The following is a 13,508-nucleotide window of genomic DNA, read 5'->3' on the forward strand; positions in this document are numbered from 1 at the left end:
CTCCTCAAGTGCCCTCCTGTGCCAGTCATAGTGACTCACTCATCCTCCGGGGACCCAGCCAAAGGCCATCTCCCCTGTCTCCATGAGACCTTCCCTGACTCTCCAAACGGTTGGAACACTTGGCCCAGCCCTGCCCTCTGTCCCTTGGCTGCAGTCGTTATGGACATCCCGGAGGAGCATGACGGGGACTCTATCTGACTGGCACCAGCCAGGGACCTGCACACTCCTGCTGCCCCACACACTTGGTAGAATGGGATGCCAAGGACCCCGCCCAGGGCAGAAGCCCCCACCCACGCCAGAGCGTGCATCCTGTTCCGGTGACTGCTCCAGCTCGTTGGCACGTTGACTGGCTTCACCCCACAACGATCCTGTGAGACAGGCACTGTTACCACCCCAATCTTACAGATGAGAACACTGAGGCTCAGGGGACTGCCTCAGGCCACAGAGCTGGTGGCAAAGCGGGGATGAGAGCCCAGAGCGTCTGGCAGCCTAGCCCACGTTCTTAGCAGCTGGACCTACTGCAGGCCATACCCAAGCCCCTGGCCTGACCACGCCCGGCTCCTGTACCCTCCCGGCCCTGCCTCTCCTCCATCAGGAGCACAGGGAACCCAGCTTTGCCCATGGCCGGGCAGGGCAGGCCTGGTTTCTCGGAGTCACTCCTGTAATAGGCAGGGGAGGAGAGAGCAGTTTGGATTATTGACTCTGAGTCCAGAAGAGAATGAGAGCAGAAGGGCTGCATGAAGCAGGAAAATGAAAGGATGCCCCACGTGGGAATGCGTGAGAGCGAAGGTGAGTAGGGGCTGGGTCCAAGTGCTGGAGGGGTGTGGGAGGGGAGATGGGGTGGGTCCCCTCCATCTCCCCCTCAAACAACGCCAGCCGCACTAGCCACACAGCCAGCCACAAGCACAAGAAGAAACCTCCCCAAAGCACCTGAAAAGACTGTGCCAGCAAGAACAACTGCCTTCTCCCTTCTATTAAATTCCTCACAGGGGCTGTGGGACCCCATGTCAATATGAGGGGGTTCTAGGAAAGAGCAATTAAGGCCCCCCAAGGCTGTATTTACCTGACATCCAACATCTGGATGAAAAGTGAAAAATCATCATTGTCAAGGTGGTTTGTTTTTTGTTTTCTTGTTTTTTGTTTTTTCAGTACAAAGCTCTAGATATTTAGAGACATCTGAGTGATGGGCTGGCTGGCTGTGCTTCTCGTCCAGATGTTCAGCATTCCCTAGGTTCAGCCTGACAGTGGTTGCTGTAGAGACAGGTTCGAGGTGAGGAGGCCAGGGAATGGTGAGGGAGAAACAGTGGCAGTCCTGCCCTGCAGAACCTTCTGCCCCTTGGCTCACTGTGTCTTCACCACCTGCCCCTTCGGCTGGGAAAATTTGCTCTCCCCAGCCCCAGCGCACAGCCTCCAGGTTGCACGGAGCTAAGAGACATTGACGTTTATACATCTTCCGCTGGGAATCAGCCGGCCTAGCACAGAATTAGCTGGCGTCTTAGGCTCCTGGATTATGCAGGCCGCTACTTTGATTGAATCTGGCAACCAGATTTATGAATCAGTCGATATTTATTGCGGGGAACAATCCATCTTCATGTCTGGTCTGTGCACACAGAGCCCCCACTCAGGGCACTCCAGAGGCCTTGGTGCTAAATGTTGGAGCGGTCTCAGTGAACACGTCTGAGGGAGGGGGCAACGGAGAGGGGTCTGACACCAATCAGAAAGGAGACAGGACATAATGTAGGGAAGTGTGACTGGGTACGGGTGGCGGTGGTAGCTACCATATGCCTCCCATGTTTGTCCACATCTGCCCTTCTCAACCCTCTCCCAGTCCCCCACACCATCGAACAAAAGTCAACTAATTGTCGCATGATTTGAAGTCAAACAGGCTGTAAAATTGTGACATAATGCATTCCAAAGTAACCTGAAAGTGTGTGTGTGTTCTAATTATCTACTCTTGTGTTCCCTCCCCTGCCCACTGCCCCAGTTATTAAAGAAAATAACTGCCTGAACTCCCAAGCTCAGTCTCCTGATGGACCAATCCTAGAGCTGAGGGTGTAACTCTGCAGATGAATGGCCAGGGAAAAGGCTACTCAGGATTCTCTCATTTGCATGCCTGCACTGATTGGCTAAACCACTGCCCCCTGCTGTGGAAAGCAAGTTCCCCGTTAAGGGGGAGGGAATCCAGATATCAATCCACCTGAAGGCATTCGGCCTCATTTTGAGGTCCAGGAAGGGATGGTCTGTTAACGTTCTGAGCTTCGCAGCCTAACTGGAAGAATAGAAGGAAGGGGCAGAATTTAAGATGCGTGGGAAGGAAGGAAAAGGGAGGTCTCCCAAAATCACCTTCTACTACCCCTTTCTCAGCCCTAACTCTGCCTCCTGCGGCACTCATTCCTTTGTCCCCATCTGCCAAGATGACCCCCCCATCTGCCAAGATGACCCCCCCTTCTGGAACTGTGGCCCGCAGCCTACCCCCTCAAACCCTGCCCCACGTGGAGCTTCTTGCAGGAAATACAAGGCACTAGGGGCATTGAGAAGGGAAACAGAAATGTTTGGAGGAGCTTAATAGCTCCCCACAAATTACAGAACAGAGTCTCCAGAGCAGGAAGATGAGCGATGCCCTGGCCCTTCTGCCTTTCTCCAGTCTCCACACCGCGGGCGGGGATGGGGATCGCGGACGCTGCTGGAGCGGTTGTGGAGGAGCTGAGGAGGGAGGGGCTGGGTTTCGGACTCAGGACTGGACACCGTCTCCACCGAGTCGCAAGGCCTGGGCCCGAGGTCGGGCAGGGGGCTGTTTTCTTGCCTTACAGAGATGGTAGGTCCCTGGGAGGTGCGGGCAGGCAGCGTGGGGAGCGGGGTGGGGGGGGAGGCAGAGAGGCAGCTCAGAAAGTCAGTCACTCCACAGATGATACAGACAAGAAATGGGTTGGGCCAGCCCACCGGACGGGAGCAAAACGGGAAGCACCCAGAGGAGATAAAAGACAACTGCCCCTCACCTAAGGGCCAGGGCACTCTTAACTAGCTCTCACTCAACCTCTGGTCAATTATTTCACCCGTGAGGCCCCTAGAAGATGAAGAATCACCTCTTCTCAGACGATCCCCCAGAGCTAGTCAAACAAGACAACACCCGTGAAGGGTTGGACTCTTCGTGGCTCCAAAGGACAGAATCAAAAACCCATGGGTAAATTGACAGGCAGTCAGGCTTCAACTCATTATGGAGAAGAAGCTTTAAATTCAAAGTGTCCAGTAATGGAAGCAGTTAAGATAGTGATGGAGCACAATTCAAGCATTCAAGCACAGTTTGGATGACCATCTGTCGTAGAGTGTAATTTCTGGACACTTGCATGCACTGGATGAGAATTTTGGCATAATCCATTGGTGGCCTCCAACTCTTTACGATTCTACGATTCATTCATTCAGCAAATGTTTATTGGTTACCTGCTAGCCCCAGATTTGTCCCTAACATGCTGTGTGACGCCCACTTTCCTCTCTCTAGCCAGTTTCTTTTCTTTCTTTTTTTTTTTTTTTAAGATTTTATTTATTTATTTGACAGAGAGAGACAGCCTGCGGGAGAGGGAACACAAGCAGGGGGAGTGGGAGAGGAAGAAGCAGGCTCATAGCAGAGGAGCCTGATGTGGGGCTCAATCCCAGAACGCCGGTATCACGCCCTGAGCCGAAGGCAGACGCTTAAGGACTGCGCCACCCAGGCGCCCCTCTAGCCAGTTTCTATACATAAAGTGAGGGTGTTGGGCCAGTGGACCTCTACAGGCTCTTCCAGCTCTGACACGTCGCTTCCTTGTTCTAAATGGAATCATGGGGAACTACAAAAGCCCACTCTCCTCCCCAGAGGCTCCTTTCTCCCGCTTCTTCCTGCACTACCCATAACTTAGCAGAGTTGGGACAGAATGAACTTCTCCTGGCCTGGGATGCTTTGTGAAAAAGATGGCCCTGTTGCCGTGGAGACCAGGGAGCTACGTGTCCTGGGGGCTGGAATTGGGTGGGGGGCTAAGTCAGGCCCGGGTGATTTACTCCGATAGCCCAGCCTGGAATCTACGCAAACATTAAACGGGAATGGCTCCAGGCAATCACTCAGCCAGACAGATCAGAATCCACTTAAGATGAAAGACCCAGAACATCTCTTCCCAGGGATGCCTGCTACATCCTGGTTCCCCACCCCCACTGCACAGCTTTGGGCCAGTTAGCCCCTCTCTGGCTCAGGAGATTTGACTCCATCTTCCCAGAGCATAGCTGGAGGAACACACAGTCTGTCCTGAAGGATGGGGATAGAGGCAGTTCTGGAAGGGACTTTCTGGGGACTGAGGGAGACTGACTTCTTGGGGTCGTTGGAAAAGAAGAGTTCTCTGGCAATCAGCCCTGTGCAACCACCGGTGGGCTGGCCCAGGAGGGAGTGAGCTCCCCACCCCTGGAAGCATTCAAACTGGTCTGGGAAGATCCTCTGTCAGAGATTATCAGAACAACCGCCGCATCAAGTAGGAGATTCTAAGGGCGGCTCTTCTAATTCTGAGATCTTGTGACAGCAGAGGCAGCGGGATGGGACGGTGATGAGTATGCACTTTGGAGTCGACAGACCTGGGCTCAGGTCCCAGCTCTGCATCTTACTTACTGTATGACCTTGAGCAAGTTAACTTTCTCTGAACATCTATTTCCTCACCTGTGAAATGTGAGTCATAATACTGGCTTCATAGAATTTTTTTTCTTTTTGGGAAAGGATTAAAGTGAAACAAGGCATCCAAAGTGCTTAGAATAATATATTGCACATATTAAGTACCCAATAAGTGGCGGTTATCATTATTCGTCTGTAATGAGTAAACCTACGCAGGAACGGGAGCTCCCCAGCTGTTTAGATTGGACTCAGCCAAGACGCCTGGCTCCTCATCTGCCATTCACTGTGTGATCGTGGGCAGAGCTCTTTTTTTTTTTTAAGTATAGTCGACACACAATGTTACATTAGTTTCAAGTGTATGACATAGTGATTCAACATCTATACATTATGCTCTGCTCACCACACATGTAGCAACCATTTGACAAATTTCTTAAAAGAAAAAAAAAATCTCTCTGCGCCTCAGTTTCCTCATCTGTAAGTGAGGCTAATAATAGTCCTTAACTCAAGGGATTATTGTGAGGATTGAATTTACAATCCCTGTGAAGGGTTTAGAATAGAATCTAGCGCAGAACAAGGGTCCAGGACCTGTGTGCTCACGTCATCGTCCCCGGCACCCCGGTCACCAGCCCCAGCTCTGGGTCACCTTCCCAATGACTAGCTCTTGTTAGGGCTTATTCAAAGATCAACGTGGGTTTTTTTGTTTGGGATTTGGGGTTTTTTGGTTGGGAGGGTGAGAACATTTAAGTTCTACTGTTAGCAAATTTCAATTATACACCACAGTGTTATCACCTGTAGTCACCGTGTTATACATTAGATCAGACCTTATTGATCTTGTACCTGAAAGTTTGACCCTTTCACCAACCTCTTCCTGTTTCCCCCACTCCTCAGTCCCTGCCAACCACCTTTTTACTCTTTTATTTCTATGGGCTCAACTTTTTTCGTAGATTCCACATATGAGTGATAACAAAGAGTATTTACCTTTCTCTGTCTGGTTTATTTCACTTAGCATAATGCCCTATGTGAGGCAAGGGATGTGTTACTTAACTCGTTGGGGGGAATCCCTTCACAACATATATGCATATCAAATCACGCATACACTTTAAATATCTTATAATTATTTGTAAATTATACATCAATAAAGCTGGGGTGGTGAGGAAAGGCAAGACCTAATAAACGCTGACGAGGATGCAGAGAAAATGGAACCTTTGTACACTCTTGGTGGGAATGTAAATTGGTGCAGCCACTATGGAAAACAGAGTGGAGGGTCCTCATAAAATTAGGACTACCCTGTGACCTAGCAATCCCACCTCTGGGTACATAGCCTCAGGAAACGAAATTAGAATTTCAAAGAGATATTTATACCCCTGTGGTCATGCAGCATTATTCACAGTAGCCAAGACATGGAAGCAGCCTAAGTGTCACCCTGTGGGTGAGTGGATAGGGAAGATGTAGTGTATGTACACACACACACACACACACACACACACACACACACACACACACGTGCAATGGAATATTACTCGGCCTTAAAAAAGAATGAAATCTTGTCATTGGTGGCAACATGGATGGAATTTGAGCACAATATCCTAAGTTAAATAAGGCAGACCAAGAAAGACAAATACTGTATGCTGTCACTAACATGTGGAATTTTGTTTTTTTTTTTTATTTTAAGATTTTATTTATTTATTTGACAGAGAGAGAGACAGCCAGCGAGAGAGGGAACACAAGCAGGGGGAGTGGGAGAGGAAGAAGCAGGCTCCCAACGGAGGAGGCTGATGTGGGGCTCGATCCCAGAATGCCGGGATCACGTCCTGAGCCGAAGGCAGACGCTTAATGACTGAACCACCCAGGCGCCCCTACATGTGGAATTTTAAAAAGCCAATCCTGGGGGCGTCTGGGTGGTTCCGTTGTTAAGCATCTGCCTTTGGCTCAGGGTGTGATGCCGGCATTCTGGAATCAAGCCCCACATCAGGCTCCTCTGCTGGGAGCCTGCTTCTTCCTCTCCCACTCCCCCTGCTTGTGTTCCCTCTCTCACTGGCTGTCTCTCTCTCTGTCAAATAAATAAATAAAACCTTTAATAAATAAACAAATAAAAAGCCAATCCTGTAGAAATGGATTGTAGCATGCTGGTTCCCAGGGGCTGGAGGCAAGGAAATGGGGGGATGTCGGTCAACGGGCACAAAGCGCCAGTTATAAGGAGAGTAAGCTCTGGAGACCTGATGTACAGCGTGGTGACAACTGCATGATAGACTTCAAAGTTGCAAAAAGAGTAGATCTTAAGTGTTCTCACCATAAAAAGGGAATGGTAATTACGTGAGGTGAGGGAGGTGTTTACCAACCCTCCTGCAGTGATCACTTTGCAATGTATACATGTATCAGACCATCACGTTACGCACCTTAAACTTCCACAATATTATATGTCGATTAAATCTCAGTAAAGCGGAGGGGGGGGACCCAGAGATCAAGTGAGTGAATGAGCCAGCTATGAGATGAACAGGAAACCCTCAAGGACAAGAAGCATTTGTGGGAACCTGCCCTGTGCTGGCTGGTGGGGTGCAGAGCAGCTGCTCTTGCTGGGCTTATGCTGAGTTCAGGCAACCAGCACCTTCGGGAAGAAACCATCAGAGGGTCGTGATATCCCCGATGGTATAACCAGTCAGGTTTCCTGGAAGAAGCGAGAGTTGCATGAGCATGAAGGAGGGGTGGAAATTTGGCAAATGTCCAGAAATGGGGCTGGGGGCTGGGGAGGGAGCATTCTGGAAAGGGGATCAATGAGAGCCAAGACCCAGCATAGCAACACATGGTCTTCCTGGAAGACAGTGAAGGACACACAGGATAGGCCCCACGGTTTCTCTACAGGGCATGTTTTGTGAGGTCTCAACCTATCAGCAGTAATGCTTTGGGCTAGAAAGGCCTGGGGGCACTCACCTGGCACACACCCCTTTCCAAACCGATGTCATGACTAGATCAGCCCTTGTGGTTCTCATTGCGATTGCAAGACACCCTTCAGCAACAACCATCAGGAAACTTAAAAAAAAATAAAGAGGATTATTACTTACAAGACGTGGAAATTACACAGCACACCTGGGGCCACACAGCGAGGTCACAGATGGAGAGATAGCCCATCTGGACGGGGGTTCTGTTTTCACTTGGGTCGAGGTTGGAGGCTGAGGGTTTCTCAGGCTCATTATTGGTCAATTTAAAATACACAGGCAGGACTTTAAAGCACAGAGAAGAGAAAAGACAAGTGGCCCCAGTGGTCACTTATCAAAATCAGCCATGAGCTGTAAAACAAATCCAGGCTGTGGCCAGCTAAGTGTTTATTCCAGATGGTGAGATCACAGTCTCTGAAGTGGATGCCTTGGCAATCAAAGCATAAGCCAGCCCTTGCATTACAACAAAGACAAAAGAAAAAAAATTGTCAGGGCCTCCACTACAGGCATCTTTACCTGAAGGTGGTGAGAGAAGAGAATTAGGAAACAAGGTGCAAGCTTACCAGGGAAAGCAGAGGTCTGGGTCCATTTCCTCCTGGTACTTGAGTGACGTTGAGTAAGTTACGGTTCTAAGCCTCAGTTTTCTTATCCTTACCAGGACACTAATACATGCCCGTAAAAAGCAACACTAAGCTAACATCTATGCAACACCTGGAAGGCAATGGTGCTCGATCAAGGGGAGCTATTGTTTGTCCTGTGAGTGATGAAGAGTAAGGGAAGCTTTTTCCTATTATATTTTTCTTTAATTCCAGTATAGTTAACATACAGTGTTACATTAGTTTCAGGTGTGCAATATAGAGATTCGACACTTCCATATATTACTCAGCGCTCATCCAATAGGCGTGCTCTTAATCCCCATCACCTATTTCCGCCATCCCCCACCCACCTCCCCTCTGGTCACCATCAGTTTGCTCTCTGGAGTTGAGAGTCTGCTTCTTGGTTTGTCTCCTTTTTCCTTTGTTTGTTTTGTTTCTTAAATTCCACGTAAGAGTGAAATCATATGGTGTTTGTCTTTCTCTGACTGACTTATTTTACTTAGCATCATATCCTCTGGATCCATTCATGTTGCTGAAATGGCAAGATTTCATTCTCTTTTTACAACTGAGTAATATTCCAGTGTGTGTATACCACATCTTCCTTATCCATTCATCTATCAATGGACATTTGGGCTGCTTCCATAATTTGGCTACTGTAAATAATGCTTCAATAAACATAGGGGTGCGTGTATCTTTTCAAATTAGTGTTTTCATATTCCTTGGGTAAATACCCAGTAGTGGAATTACTGGATCATTGGTAATGCTATTTTTAATTTTTTGAGGAACCTCCATACTGTTTTGCACAGTGGCTGCACCAGTCTGCATTCCCACCAACAGTGCAGGAGGGTTCCTTTTTCTCCACCTCCTCGCCAACACTTGCTGTTCTTGTGTTGTTAATTTTAGCCATTCTGACAGATGTGAGGTGATATCTCACTGCAGCTTTGATTTGCGTTTCCCTGATGATGAGTGATGCTGAGCATCTTTTCATGTGTCTGTTGGCCATCTGTCTGACTTTTTTGGAGAAATGTCTGTTCATGTCTTCTGCCCGTTTTTCATTGGATTATTTTGTTCTTTGGTGCTGAGTTGTATCGATATGTCTGGACGCTGGCACTTTGTCAGATACGTCATTTGCAAATACCTTCTCCCATTCAGTAGGTTGTTTTTGTTTTGTTGGCTATTTCCTTTGCTGAGCAGAAGCTTTTTATTTTGATGTAGTCCCATTTTTCCTGATATGCTTTAAGGGAATTAATCATCGCATGGTAGGAAGGATGGATAGGAGGGGGGCAAGAAGGAAGCCCAGGAGCTAGATCTTGACATAGTGGCTCATGAGGAATGTAATGCTACTTCAAAATTTAGTGGAGAAAACAGAGACTGATAGGAAGAAAACAAAAAGGACCCAGCAGAGCAGAAGTTGGCAAATAATGAGGAGCAAGGACTCACCAGTGATATCACACTTTTGAGAAAGGGAGGCAGACTAAGAGAACAGGAGAAGAAAGGACTGAAGGGGAAAGGGTGAGTGGTTCCACATTGTAAACCCTGATATTCACAAAATGTGTATGTTCTATATTCAGTCAACAAACATATGTTGAGTCTACAGTGTGTCAGGCACTAAGGATATAAATATAAACAGACATGGTTCCTGCCCCAGGGACTTTATGGTATCAGTGGAGGAAGCAAAGACATCAACAAATGCATGCAATAAAGTATAACAGGTGCTTTTACCCACAGTAGCAGTCCAAGTAGACCGCAGAACAAGGAAATGATTGATTTCACCAGACTTCAAGGAGGAAGTTCCTTAAGAATTGTGTAAATGTTCTCCAGGAAGACTGTGGGGGAAAACATACTCCACATGGAGGGAAAACATGAGGAAAATACCAGTGAGTGAAACATGACGTATTCTAGACTTATAAGTCACTCTGATACTTGGGACCATCAGATCCAGAGCTGAGGCTGGAGATGCCTAAAGACACCATGGCATGGATAGCAGTGTGGGCTGTAATACGAAAAGAGGGACGGATCAAGAAGAATGTTGTGTTGGGGGTGTTGGAACCCTAATGGGAGTTCAGGACATGGGTTTCCTGTCAGAGGAGCATTTGAACAGGAAGAATCAAGGACAATTCTTCCTTTAAGGTAGGAGGGAAGGAAGAAAGAGAAGATAAAGGCATGTTGAAGTAGAGAGTGGAAAACTGACTGGCCTAGGAGGGCTACCCTTGACTTTTCCAGAAAAGTCAGAGGCAAAAGCATTAGTTAAAACAAAAAAGTAGGGGGGCGCCTGGGTGGCACAGCGGTTAAGCGCCTGCCTTCGGCTCAGGGTGCGATCCCGGCGTTATGGGATCGAGCCCCACATCAGGCTCCTCCGCTATGAGCCTGCTTCTTCCTCTCCCACTCCCCCTGCTTGTGTTCCCTCTCTCGATGGCTGTCTCTATCTCTGTCAAATAAATAAATAAAATCTTTAAAAAAAAAAAGTAGGGAGTAAAGGAGGGGCCATAGGTTGATGAAGGAAACAAAAAGAGCACAGTTACTAATATCATGGACTTAAGAGGAAGTATTGAAAGAGGGACTATTACTACATTTCCCACAGGCATTAGAAGGGTAATAAGTACATTATGAACAACTTTAGACAAACTGGACACATTCCTTGAAAAATACAAGTTACTAAAACTGACACAAGAAAAAATAGAAAAATCTGAATAGCCTTTTATCTATTAAATAAAGTTAGTATATTACCAAAAACCTTCCCACAAGCAAAACTCCATAACTGGATGGTTTCACTATGAATTTGATCAAACATTTAAGAAAGAAATAATATTAATCCTATACAAACTCAAAAATAGAGGAACATGAACATTCCCAACTTGTTTTATGGTGCTAGATTTACCCTGATACTAAAACCTGACAAAAACATTACAAAAAGAAAAAAAAAAGACAAATCAATATCCCTCATGAGCATAGATCCTTAACAGATTATTAGCAGATAAAACCAGCAATACACAAAAATATGCATCATGACCAAGTAGGTTTATCCTAGGAATGCAAGATTGTTTGAACATGCAAACTCATTATTGTGATTCACTACATTAACAGCATAAAGAAGAAAAACCGTGACTGTTTTTATAACATCCAACACCATTTGGATGTTTCATTTTTTTAAAAAATCTGAGCAAATTAGGAAGAGAAGGAATTTCTTCAACCTGATAAAGTACATGTATGAAAAACCTACAGCTAACACCATATTTAGTATAATTGAATCCACATTCCCCCTAAGATTAGGAACAAACCAAAGATGTCCACTCTCACTACATTTATTCAATATTTCGTTGGAAGTTTTGGCCAGGGCAATAAAGCAAGATAAAGAAGTAATAAGCACAGAGATCAGAAAGGAAGAACTAAAATTTTATGCACAGGTGATGCGATTTTTTTTTTTAATGTAGAAAATCCCAAGTAGCCTACAAAATGGCAACTAGAATACGTGAATTTAGCAAAGTCACAAGATAAAGGGCTTCTGGGTGGCTCAGTAGGTTAAGCAGCTGCCTTTGGCTCAAGCCATTCTCCTGGGGTCCTGGGCTTCAGCCCCATGTCGGGCTCCCTGCTCGTTGGGGAGTCTACTTCTCCCTCTCCCTCTGCCCCTCCCCCCGCTTGTGCTCTCTCTCTCAAATAAACCAATAAAATCTTTTTAAAAAAAAACCCACAAGATAAAAGAGAAATACTCACAAATCAATTATTTTTCCCATATACTAGCAGCAAACCACTGGGAAAAGACATTTTTAAAAAATTTCATTTATAATAAGGCAAGAAAAAATTTTTTGATACTTAGGAATAGATTTAACAAAAGATGTACAAGAACTATACACAGAAAACTGCTTTGAAAATACTGAGATAAGTTAAGGAAGCCTTAAATAAAATAAGTGTTTCTCTCTTCTGGGAAGACTCCACTGTTCGTTTTCTGGGAAGACTCCACACTGTTCAAACATCAATTCTCTCCAATTTGATCTGCAGGGGCAACACAATCCCAGTCCCATTTTCCAGCAGGCTTTATTCGTAAAACTTGATAGGCATAGACTGAAATTTATATGGAAATGCAAAGGATCTAGAATATCCAGGGCAATCTTTTTTTTAAAAGATTTTATTTATTTATTTGACACAGAGAGAGAGAGCCAGCAAGAGAGGGAACACAAGCAGGGGGAGTGGGAGAGGAAGAAGAAGGCTCCCAGTGGAGTAGGGAGCCTGATGCAGGGCTCGATCCCAGGACCCTGGGATCACACCCTGGGCCAAAGGCAGATGCTTAATGACTGAGCCACCCAGGCACTCCATATCCAAGGCAATCTTGATAAAGAAAAACAAAGTTAGAGGACTTAACCCTACCTAACTTTAACTTGCTATAAAGCTGGTAAACTGTCTTCAAGACAGGATGGTAGTATAAAGAGATATGTATAGTTCAATGGAACACAATAGAGAGTCCAGAAATAGACCCACACATATGTGGTTGTTTGATTTTCAATGAAGAGCCAAAACAATCCTATGGATGAAGCAGTCTTTTCAACAGGTGCGGCTGGCACAGTTGGCTATTAATATGGAGGAACATGAACACTGATCCCTATCTCACAAAACACAAAAAATTTAATTTGAGATGAATGACGGATTTAAATGTAAAAGCTAAAACTATAAAGCTTCTGGAATAAAACATAGGGGATGTTTTGACCTGCAGATGGGCAAAGGTTTCTTAGGCAGGAGACAAAAAATAATAATTATCAAAGGAAGAATCATAATTTAGATTCTATAAAAATTAAAAACTTCTGCTCATCAAAAACCTCATTAAGAAAATGATGGTGTGCAGTGGCTGCACACAGTGGCCTCCTCAGTAGTGTGTGCAGCCTGTTGCTGCATAGGGGTTGTCCTAAGGGACCTTGGAGACCACACTTTCCAGTGAACATGCATGTCTGACCTCATGCTGTCCCCAGTCTAGGCTCCAGACAGGTATTCAGGGTGCCTTTGGAAAGGCATAGTGACCATGGTTCACACTGGCCAAGTCATCGTGTCCATCCACACCAAGCTGCTGAACAAGAAGCATGTGATTGAAGCCCTTTACAAGGCCAAGTTCAAGTTCCCTGGTGGCCAGGTGACCCACATCTCCAAGAAGTGGGGCTTTACCAAGTTTAATACAGATGAATTTGAAGACATGGCAGCTGAAAAGCAGTTTATCCTAGATGGCTGTGGGGTCAAAGACATGCCTAATTGTGCCCCCCTTGGACAAATGGTGAGCCCTGCACTCCTGAGAGCATCTGCATCACCCCCTCCTTACTCACACCTACCAATAAATCCTACTTCCTATCCAAGAAAGAAAATGGATAACAAGTC

The 13,508-nt window shown here is 46.2% G+C and overlaps 1 pseudogene; it reads left to right on the forward strand.

The window, feature by feature from the left end:
• Positions 1 to 12,946: 12,946 nt before the first annotated feature.
• On the forward strand, positions 12,947 to 13,069 carry LOC117795821 (annotated as a pseudogene).
• The last annotated feature ends 439 nt before the right edge of the window (positions 13,070 to 13,508 follow it).

Source organism: Ailuropoda melanoleuca, chromosome 13, assembly GCF_002007445.2.
Source record: "Ailuropoda melanoleuca isolate Jingjing chromosome 13, ASM200744v2, whole genome shotgun sequence".
Classification (NCBI taxonomy): domain Eukaryota; kingdom Metazoa; phylum Chordata; class Mammalia; order Carnivora; family Ursidae; genus Ailuropoda; species Ailuropoda melanoleuca.